Below are 11,443 nucleotides of genomic sequence, written 5' to 3'. Positions count from 1 at the left end.
GGATTAATATCTGCATTATAGGGGTACCAGAAGAAGAAGAAGAGAGAAAAAAGGATAGAAAGTGTCTTTGAAGAAATCATTGCTGAAAACTTCCCCAAACTGGGGGAGGAAATAGTCTCTCAGACCATGGAGGCCTACAGAACTCCCAACACAAGGGACCCAAGGAGGAAAACACCAAGACATATAATAATTAAAATGGCAAAGATCAAAGACAAGGACAGAGGATTAAAGGCAGCCAGAGAGAGAAAAAAGGTCACCTACAAAGGAAAACCCATCAGGCTATCATCAGACGTCTCATCAGAATCCTTACAGGCCAGAAGAGAATGGCATGATATACTTAGTGCAATGAAAAAGAAGGGCCTTGAATCAAGAATACTGTATCCAGCATGATTGTCATTTAAATATGAAGGAGGTATTAAACAATTCCCAGACAAACAAAAGTTGAGGGAATTTGCCTCCCACAAACCACCTCTACAGGATATTTTAAAGGGACTGCTCTAGATGGAAGCACTCCTAAGGCAAAATAGATGTCACCAGAGAAAATAAAATCACAGCCAAGAAAGCAGACCAACTAAATACTAACTAAAGGCAAAAAATAAAATCAACTACTCACAAAAGCAGTCAAAAGAAACACAAAAGAGTACAGAATAAAACACCTAACATATAAAGAATGGAGGAGGAGGAATAAGAAGGGAGAGAAATAAATCATCAGACTGTGTTTATAATAGCTTAATAAGAGAGTTAGGTTAGACAGCTAGATAGTAAAGAAGCTACCCTTGAACCTTTGGTAACCATGAACCTAAAGCCTGCAATGGCAATAAGTAAATATCTTTCAATAATCACCCTAAATGTAAATGGACTGAATGCAGTAATCAAAAGACACAGAGTAACAGAATGGATTAAAAAAGCAAGACCCATCTATATGCAGCTTACAAGAAACTCACTTCAAACCCAAAGACATACACACACTAAAAGTCAAGGGATGGAAAAAGATATTTCATGCAAACAATAGGGAGATAATATACCTGGACTAGACTGGAAAGAGCTCTTCTAGTTCTTTTCATTCAGTCAGATTTGTTGAATGAATACCCTCCACTCTCAACTATTTTATACATGGCATCTAGTCTAACCCCCTCAACGATCCCATGAAGCTGGCAGGGGATGTAATAGTCTCTGTTCTGCACTCAGGCCCATGGAAGCCCAGGGTGTGGTCCTAGGTCACAAGGTGGCCACTAAGATGGCGTGAAGCATAGACTCCCTGTAAAAGCATTTTTGAAAGATATTAGTGCTGGTTCCCACTTGAGAAAATTCATTCACAATATGTTTTATTCTAATAAGTGTGAGGAAAGAAAGAAACAGAACTCTTTGATCTAGTTCATTTACTTGGAAGAATGAGCATATCCTATGACATCTTCCTAACACTGAGAAACTGGGTCACTGGTTTATACTTGGGAATAGGTGCCCAAGTGTTTTCATATAACCACTCTCAACCAACAGAGTTGATCAATTAATGCACACTGTGTTGCATTCATTACACAGAAACAAAAAGTGGCCTTTTCACCATGACAGATAACTGAAATATTTTTTGAATAAATATTTTTGGCTTGCTAAGTCACAGCTTTCATATTATGCATCAAAACAGGCTTTCCTGAGTTAGAAAATCATGCTATTTGTAAATAAAATATTAAGCAAATATGAATTTGAGTTATCGCTGAGGGGCAGGCTTAAGACCAAGCTTTGATAATTGATTCAAAATCCATCTGTTACAATTAACAAAGTAACATCAATATTGTAACTGAAATTAAAAAAAAATTTTTATTAAGGTATTGTTGATATACACTCTTATGAAGGTTTCACATGAAAAAACAATGTGGTTACTACATTTACCCATATTATTAAGTCCCCACCCATATCCCAGCGCAGTCACTGTCCATCAGTGTAGTAAGATGCCACGGATTCACTGTTTCCCCGTGACCCCCCCACACCATGTGTACTAAACATAATACCCCTCATCCCCTTCTCCCTCCCTAACTGCCCTCCCACACCCCTCCCCTTTGGTAACCACTAGGCCCTATTGGAATCTCTGAGTCTGCTGCTCTTTTCTTCCTTCAGTTTTGCTTCATTGTTATACTCCATAAATGAGGGAAATCATTTGGCACTTGTCTTTCTCCACCTGGCTTATTTCACTGAGCATAATATCCTCAGCTCAATCCATGTTGTTGCAAATGGTAGGATTTGTTTCTTTCTTATGGCTGAATAGTATTCCATTGTGTATATGTACCACCTCTTCTTTATCCATTCATCTGCTGATGGACACTTAGGTTGCTTCCATATCTTGGCTACTGTAAATAGTGCTGCAATAAACATAGGGGTGCATATGTCTTTTTGTATCTGAGAAGTTGTTTTCTTTGGGTAAATACCTAGGAGTGGAATCACGGGATAAATTGTATTTCTATTTTTAGTTGTTTGAGGAACCTCCATATTGCTTTCTACAATGGATGAACTAGCTTATATTCCCACCAGCAGTGTAGGAGAGTTCCCCTTTTTCCACATCTTTGCCAGCATTTGTTGTTCTTAGTCTTTTGGATGGTGGCGATCCTTACTGGTGTGAGGTGATATCTCATTGTGGCTTTAATTTGCATTTCCCTGATGATTAGTGATGTGGAGCATCTTTTCATGTGTCTGTTGGTCATAGGAATTTCTTCTTTGGAGAATTGTCTCTTCATATCCTCTGCCCATTTTTTAATTGGGTTATTTGCTTTTTGGGTGTTGAGGCGCGTGAGTTCTTTATATATTTTGGATGTTAACCCCTTGTCAGATATGTCATTTACAAATATATTCTCCCATACTGTAGGATGCCTTTTTGTTTTGTTGATGGTGTCCTTTGCCATACAGAAACTTTTTAGTTTGATGTAGTCCCATGTGTTCATTTTTGCTTCTGTTTCCCTTGCTCAAGGAGATGCGTTCAGGAAGATGTTGCTCATGCTTATATTCAGGAGATTCTTGCCTATGTTGTCTTCTAAGAGTTTTATAGTTTCATGACTTACATTAAGGTCTTTGAACCATTTTGAGTTTACTTTTGTATATGGGGTTAAACAATAATCCAGTTTCATTCTCTCGCATGTAGCTGTCCAGTTTTGCCAACAACAGTTCTTGAAGAGGCTGTCATTTCCCCATTGTATATGCATGGCTCCTTTATCATATATTAACTGACCATTTATGGTTGGGTTTATATCAGGGGTCTCTAGTCTGTTCCATTTGTCTATGGGTCTGTTCTTGTGCCAGTACCAAATTGTCTTGATTACTGTGGCTTTGTAGTAGAGCTTGAAGTTGGGGAGCATAATCCCCCCAGCTATATTCTTCCTTCTCAGAATTGCTTTGGCTATTCGGGGTTTTTTGTGCTTCCATATCAATTTTAGAACTATTTTCTCTAGTTCATTGAAGAATGCTGTTGGTATTTTGATAGGAATTGCATTGAATCTGTAGATTGCTTTAGGCAGGATGGCCATTTTGACAATATTAATTCTTCCTATCCATGAGCATGGGATGTGTTTCCATTTATTGGTATCCTCTTTAATTTCTCTTATGAGTGTCTTGTAGTTTTCAGAGTATAGGTCTTTCACTTCCTTGGTTAGGTTTATTGTGGGTATTTTATTCTTTTTGATGCAACTATGAATGGAATTGTTTTCCTGATTTCTCTTTCTGCTAGTTCATCATTGTGATTTCTTTGTGTTGTCTGATTGCCATGGCTGGGACATCCAGTACTATGTTGAATAGAAGTGGGAAGAGTGGGCATCCCTGTCTTGTTCCTGATCTTAAAGGAAAAGCTTCTTGCTGTTAAGTGTAATGTTGGCTGTGGGTTTGTCATATATGGCCTTTATTATGTTGAGGTAGTTGCCCTCTAAACCCATTTTATTGGGAGTTTTTATCATGAATGGATGTTGAATTTTGTCAAATGCTTTTTCAGCATCTATGAAGATGATCTTGTGGTTTCTGTGCTTCTTTTTGTTCAGGTGGTGGATGATACTGATGGATTTTCGAATGTTGTACCATCCTTGCATCCCTGGCATAAATCCTACTTGATCATGATGGCTGATCTATCTGATGTATTTTTGAATTCGGGTTGCCAATATTTTGTTGAGTATTTTTGCATCTATGTTCATCAGGGTTATTGGTCTGTAATTTTCTTTTTTTGTGGTGTCTTTGCCTGGTTTTGGTATTGGAGTGATGCTGGCCTCATAGAATGAGTTTGGAAGTATTCCTTCTTCTTCTACTCTTTGGAAAACTTTAAGGAGCATGGGTATTAGGTCTTCACTAAATGTTTGATAAAATTCAGGGGTGAAGCTTCCCTATGGTCCAGTAGTTTTGTTCTTAGGTAGTTTTTTTATTACCAATTCAATTTCATTGCTGTTAATTGGTCTGTTTAGATTTTCTTTCTTTCTGTATCAGCCTTGGAAAGTTGTACTTTTCTAGAAAGTTGTCCATTTCTTCTAGGTTATCCAGTTTATTGGCATATAATTTTTCATAGTGTTCTCTAATAATTCTTTGTATTTCTGTGGTGTCCATAGTGATTTTTCCTTTCTCATTTCTGGTTCTGTTTATGTGTGTAGACTCTCTTTTTTTCTTGATAAGTCTACCTAGGGCTTTATCTATTTTGCTTATTTTCTCAAAGAACCAGCTCTTGCTTTCATTGATTCTTTCTATTGTTTTATTCTTCTCGAGTTTATTTATTTCTGCTCTAATCTTTATTATGTCCTTCCTTCTACCAACTTTGGCATTTGTTCTTCTTTTTCTAGTTTTGTTAATTTTGAGTTTAGACAGCTCATATGGGATTGTTCTTCTTTCCTGAGGTAGGCCTGATTGCAATATACTTTCCTCTTAGCACGGCCTTCACTGAATCCCACAGATTTCAAGGTGTTGAATTATTGTTGTCATTTGTCTCCATACATTGCTTGATCTCTGTTTTTATTTGGTCATTGATCCATTGGTTATTTAGGAGCATGTTGTGAAGCCTCCATGTGTTTGTGAGATTTTTCCTTTTCTTTGTGTAATTTATTTCTAGTTTCATACCCTTGTGGTCTGAGAAGCTGGATGGTACAATTTCAATCTTTTTGAATTTACTGAGGCTCTTTTTGTGGCCTAGTATATGATCTATTCTTGAAAATGTTCCATGTGCACTTGAGAGGAATGTGTATTCTGCTGCTTTTGGGTGTAGAGTTCTGTAGATGTCTGTTAGGTTCATCTGTTCTAATATGTTGTTCAGTGCCTCTGTGTCCTTACTTATTTTCTGCCTGGTTGATCTGTCCTTCAGAGTGACTGGAGTGTTGAAGTCTCCTAGAATGAATGCATTGCATTCTATTTCCCCTTTTAATTCAGTTAGTATTTGTTTCACATATGTAGGTGCTCCTGTATTAGGTGCATAGATATTTATAATGGTTATATCTTCTTGTTGGATAGACCCCTTTATCATTATGTAATGTCCTTCTTTGTCTCTTGTGTCTTCCTTTGTTTTGAAGTCTATTTTGTCTGATACAAGTACTGCAACTCCTGCTTTTTTCTCCCTATTAGTTGCATGAAATATCTTTGTCCATCCCTTCACTTTTAGTCTGTGTATGTCTTTAGGTTTAAAGTGAGTCTCTTGTAGGCAGCATATAGATGGGTCTTTTTTTTTATCCATTCAGTGACTCCATGTCTTTTGATTGGTGCATTCAAACCATTTATATTTAGGGTGATTATTGATAGGTATGTACTTATTGCCATTGCAGGCTTTAGATTCATAGTTACCAAAGGTTCAAGGTTAACTTCCTTACTATATAAGAGTGTAACTTAACTCACATAATATGCTATTACAAACACAATCTAAGGTTCTTTTTTTCTTCTCCTTTTCCTTCCTCCTCCATTATTTATATATTAGGTATCATATTCTGTACTCTTTGTCTATCCCTTGATTGACTTTGGGGATACTTGATTTAATTTTGCATTTGCTTAGTAATTAGCTGTTCTACTTTCTTTACGGTGGTTTTATTACCTCTGGTGACAGCTATTAAACCTTAGGAATACTTTCATCTGTAGCAGTCCCTCCAAAATACACTGTAGAGATGGTTTGTGGGAGGTAAATTCTCTCAGCTTTTGCTTATCTGGAAATTGTTTAATTCCTCCTTCAAATTGAAGTGATAGTCTTGCCAGATAAAGTAATCTTGGTCCCAGGCCCTTCTGCTTCATTGCATTAAATACATGCCACTCCCTTCTGGCCTGTAAGGTTTCTGTTGAGAAGTCTGATGATAGCCTGATGGGCTGTCCTTTGTATGTGATCTCATTTCTCTCTCTGGCTGCTTTTAACAGTCTGTCCTTATCCTTGATCTTTGCCATTTTAATTACTATATGTCTTGGTGTTGTCTTCCTGGATCTCTTTTGTTGGGAGATCTGTGGATCTCCATGGCCTGAGAGAGTATCTCCTTCCCCAGATTGGGGAAGTTTTTGGCAATTACCTCCTCAAAGACACTTTCTGTCCCTTTTTCTCTCTCTTCTTCTTCTGGTATCCCTATAATGCGAATATTGTTCCATTTGGATTGGTCACACAGTTCTCTCAATATTCTTTCATTCTTAGAGATCGTTTTTTCTCTGTGCCTCAGCTTCTTTGTATTCCTTTCTCTAATTTCTATTTCATTTATTGTCTCCTCCACTGTATCTAATCTGCTTTTAATACCCTCCATTTTGCTCTTCAATGTTTGGATCTCCCACTGGAATTCATTCCTGGGTTCTTGAATATTTTTCTGTACCTCCATGAGCATGTTAATGATTTTTATTTTGAAATCCCTTTCAGGAAGATTTATGAGGTTGATGTCATTTGAATCTTTCTCAGGTGTTGTATTCATAATTTTACTTTGAACCAGGTTTCTTTGGTATTTCATATTGGTAATATGGCACCCTCTAGTGCCCAGAAGCTCCACTCTCTGGAGCTGCTCAGCCCCTGAAGCAATGTCGGGGGTCACAGTAGAGTGGTATTGGTGCCTGGGGGTAGAAAAGAGCTTTTTCCTGCTTCCCAGCTGCTATGCCTGCCTTCACTGCCAGAACCAGTGGGCCAAGCACACAGATATAAGTCTCTATGCTTTGCATTTGTAGTTGCTGTAGACGGGGCTTCCCTCTGGCTGGCCTAATGCCAGGGTAGGGTTTGCCAGTTTGCAAACCATGTGAAGCTGGTCGGGAGAAAGGTGCAGTAGGCTGCATATCAAGTAGGGGATCCTTGGAGCTGTATAGCCAGCCAGGGAGCTGGAAATCCTGAAGATTGGGAAAGTTCCCAACCTGCTGGGCAGAGTAGACCTGGACAATTTTGTCTACCTGTCCTTTATCCTGAACAGTAAGCTCTGTGCAATCCTTGCCTCTTTAGCATCCCTCCTACTGTTAGGAAGTCTCTCAGACTGCCCACCTTTCTTTTGTCCCAGAGCAGCTGGATATTGATCCCTGCTTTCCAAAAGTGGCTGAAATCTCAGTCTCTCCAGGTGTTCTGCCTGTCTTAGTTTTCCAACTTCCTAATCACAAGAGTACCATGCAAGCACCATGAAATGTAGGTTTGTGCTCCCAGAGCAGATTTCCAGAGTTAGGTATTCAGCAGTCCTAGGCCTCCACTCCCTCCCTGCTCCATTTCTCTTCCTCCCGCTGGTGAGCTGGGGTGGGGGAAGGGCTTGGGTCCAGCCAGGCCACAGCTCTGGTACATTACCCTGTTCCATGAGGTTTATTCTTTTCTCCAGGTGTATGCAGTTTACACAGCCCTCTTTCCTGGTGCTCTTTCAGGATTAGTTGTATTAATTATATTTTCATATTATACATGGTTTTAGGAGGAAGCCTCTGTCTCACCTCTCATGCCATCTTTAATCCTCTGAAATTTCTTATATAATAGTTAACTCTAGATTATTCACCTTTTGATTATTCAGGTTGTAAGAAACTTCTACCCAAGTGAGTAGGAGAGGGCAAAGAAAACCACTGTTAAATAAGCATTCAGGTAACTGACATCAGTGGCTCTGAATAACAATGCAGGAAGAGGAAAGGAAGCAACTGGTGGGGAGGAAAGAAATGGCATTGCTGTGGACCTTCAGTGAGATATTTAGACTCACTGAAACCACATTGCTGTTCATGGTAGACAATATAACCCTTGTTTTAGTTCAGTGGAAACCAATTCACAATGAAATTAAGTGACATGTCCGTAATCGTAAGCAGGAGAAGCAGCCAAGATTGGAATACAGATACCTCCAGGTTACAAGGTTCAAGTGACCAGAGTACATGAGCTTGCTCCTGCCAGCTTCCCCCAGCTTAACATCCTTCCCTCCTCTCTCCCCCTCTCCACCTTCCTGCTCCAACAGGACAAGTGCTTTCCTGCATCACAACTAACCTGCCTTTTCTTTTGCTTAGAAAATTACTGTTACTCTACCTCACTGGCTTTTTCTTACCTTTACTTCTCAGCATAAATACCACTTCCTCAGAGAGTGGTGCCAGTTTATGAGAGGATCCCTGGTATATGTCTTCATGGCACTCAAACCTTTTCCATTTCATCTGTCACAGTCCATAATTACACTTTTGATTGTGTTTCTTCCCTTGATGCTGCCTTCCCCACTGATCTACAAGCTTTAGCAGGACAGAGATCCTGTTTTCTCTTTACTCTCTACCCAGGACCTAGGAGAATGCCTAACACAGAGAATGTTTCAATAAATATTTTGAATGAATGCAAATTGTCTAAAATTATCCATTATCTAAGATGCTCCCAATTCCTGTCTATCTAATACGGTTAAGGTAGCCAAGAGCATTTAGAACTTACTAACTTACTAACGGTAGAGGACTTCTTCAGGCCTTTTCTGGTGTGGCAAAATAGGATATTAGCAATAAGAATAGAGAACATTACCCATTTCATCAAAAACTCACTGCTCAAAATACTCATAATAACCATGGAAAACCTTATGGCCTTGAAACCCCTCACCATGCTGGGAAATCTGTATTGTCTTTGGGATTTATAGTCACCCCCCTGACCAGGAAGCCATGGCTTTTCCTCATTAGTGTCACAGACAGCATGTTGTGTCTGTCTGGGTTACCAAAAGATAGTCTAATTAAACCACATGTCTAGTCTCATTACCAACTCTTCAGTGTTAATTACTGCAAACGAACCCAGGCTTAATCCTTTCAGGTTTTATATTTAAAGGCACAAGCCTGATCTTCCAGTGATGCTCCTGACTTTTGTCCTGGATGTCACTTACACCATTGGCTTCAGTAACGTCCTACAGGGGAAAAGCCGCTGCATTCTAGCTAAGCAACAATTGCACAGCAAGCCAAAATACCTCAGTTTTCTTTCAGTTCTGTTACCACCCAACTATGTATACACTTGGTGGCCAAATAATTTTAACCCTTCTAATTTAACTAATCTTAATCAATCCTAATCTTAACTTTTCCATCTGTAAAATTATGGTGATCACTCTGACAGACGTTTAGTTAGTTGAAAGGCTTGTAAGATTCTCAGAGACACCTGGGTGACTGACCCTTGCTCCAATTTTGCAGCTCTAAGATCAGAAAAGGTCCTAGACCAGACTGTGATAGTCTGGGGAGAATGAGTATGTTAAAAGATGGTATGGTGCTCACTTTGGCAGCACATATATTAAAATTGGAACAATACAGAGAAAATTAGCATGGCATCCTGTGCAAGGATGCCATGAAGTATTCCACAGTTATTAAACCAGGGAAAAAAAAGAGGATGTGTTGATATTTGTGTATGCTGTATTATACCAGTCTCCATGGTCACACTGTATAACACCAAAATGGATGATCTGATCATGAAGATCCAGCAGGGCTTGGGTTGGAGTGGGCTGGGGGTGGTTCTGCCCCTTGCTGTAGGGATGCTCCCTGCAGATCCCAATGGGATCCTTACTCAGACTCACTCATACCCAATGATGCTAAAGCCCTCTTTGGGAGACCCAGAGGCATACATGCCATGTCTGTCATCGAAGAACATTGTTGATCTCTCCAGTGTATCCTGATTGCATCTTCTCCCATCAGTGTTCCTTAGACAGATACACCTTGACTCATTTCCCTGGGAGCATCTGTGTGGGGCCTCTACGCCAGGTAGCACCTGCTGTTCAAACTTGTCATGTAGGTTCAAATGTGCTTAGAAAAAATAAAAAGTATTTCACGTGATATGGTGATTATCACCAACTGCCTAGAGTTGAGGGTTTTGAACTCTAATATCTTTTCTATAAGAAATCGATACAATATGGTAATTGCGATGGGCTCAAATTCTGCTGCTTATAGGCTTTGTGTCTTTGGAGAAGTCACAGCCCCTCAGAATCTTCTTCATCTGAAAAGTGGATTCAGTAATAGTAGTATCTACCTCCTTAGGTGGTTGTGAGGGCAAAAGATAACTCAAAAAGTACCCAGTGCTGTGCCAGCACACTGAAGGTGCTAATAATAAATTTTAAAGTGCTGTATCAAAATATTTTATGATGAAAATAATAGAAAATGGAATGTGAACTGACTTAAGTAATAATGGGAATTCATTGACACCTGTAACTGAGAAGTCCACAGGAACTGTAGGCATCAGGCATTGTTCATGGACTGGCCTGCCCAGCTTTGCTTTCTGCAGCTCTCCTGGCTCCGCCCTACTCCTGAGAGTCACCTCTCCCTCAGGCTGGCTTCTGCCACAGTTGCAAGATGCCTGCCAGCAGCTCCCAGGGCAACGCACTTTCTCCATCACACCGAGGGAAGTGAGAACGTGGCTTCTCACAGTGCAGCCTTGGAGACCCCTGAACTAGCCGTCATGGCCAGGGTAACACCACGCACCGGTGTGTGGAACTGGGGAGACCGAATGGAGAGGTGTTGCACAGCAGGAAGAGGTGAAATGAATGTCACAGAGACAACCACAATGTCCACTGTAGTAACACAGTAAATTCTCGTAGGTAACAATGCATTCCAAGGTTTGGGGTTTGTTTGTTTTTTTTAAGGAAATAAGATACCCACGAAGAAATGTTGAATTCTGAGATTTCCTGGACTTTAATAAGCCCAGTGGCAGGGCATAGGAGTGCGGAAGGAGCTAGCAGGGATTCTGACCTGCCCAGCAGGAATCCCACGTTGGAGCCCTGCTCTGGAGGGAAGTCTGCTGTCCCCAGAGCACCTGGGAGGTTGAGAGCCACCGTCTTCAAGGCTGCTCTGCAGTCCCCAATGCAGGGGAAGTTTTCAATGATGGAAGCTCCTCTCCTTCCTTTTCCACAGGAAATCCACAAACACATTTGGAAGGCAAGAACACTGACACCCATGTGGTCTCTACTGAGAAAGTAACACCCCCGGGACAAACCTCTTAAGATGACTTCCTTTTGCCTAATTCAAGCGTTTGATTGGGTCTGGGGGCACAATTGAGTGTAAGGAATTGAAATCCACTCAAGATACTTAAGCAAAAAGGCAGCAGGCTGGG

General features: G+C 40.2%; 1 pseudogene; it reads left to right on the top strand.

Annotated features, from left to right (window-relative positions):
• Positions 1-9,613: 9,613 nt before the first annotated feature.
• On the top strand, positions 9,614-9,711 carry LOC118910331 (U6 spliceosomal RNA; annotated as a pseudogene).
• The last annotated feature ends 1,732 nt before the right edge of the window (positions 9,712-11,443 follow it).

Source organism: Manis pentadactyla, chromosome 11, assembly GCF_030020395.1.
Source record: "Manis pentadactyla isolate mManPen7 chromosome 11, mManPen7.hap1, whole genome shotgun sequence".
NCBI lineage: Eukaryota > Metazoa > Chordata > Mammalia > Pholidota > Manidae > Manis > Manis pentadactyla.
Note: the sequence above shows the minus strand (reverse complement) of the source record. Positions and strands in the feature narration are given on the sequence as shown.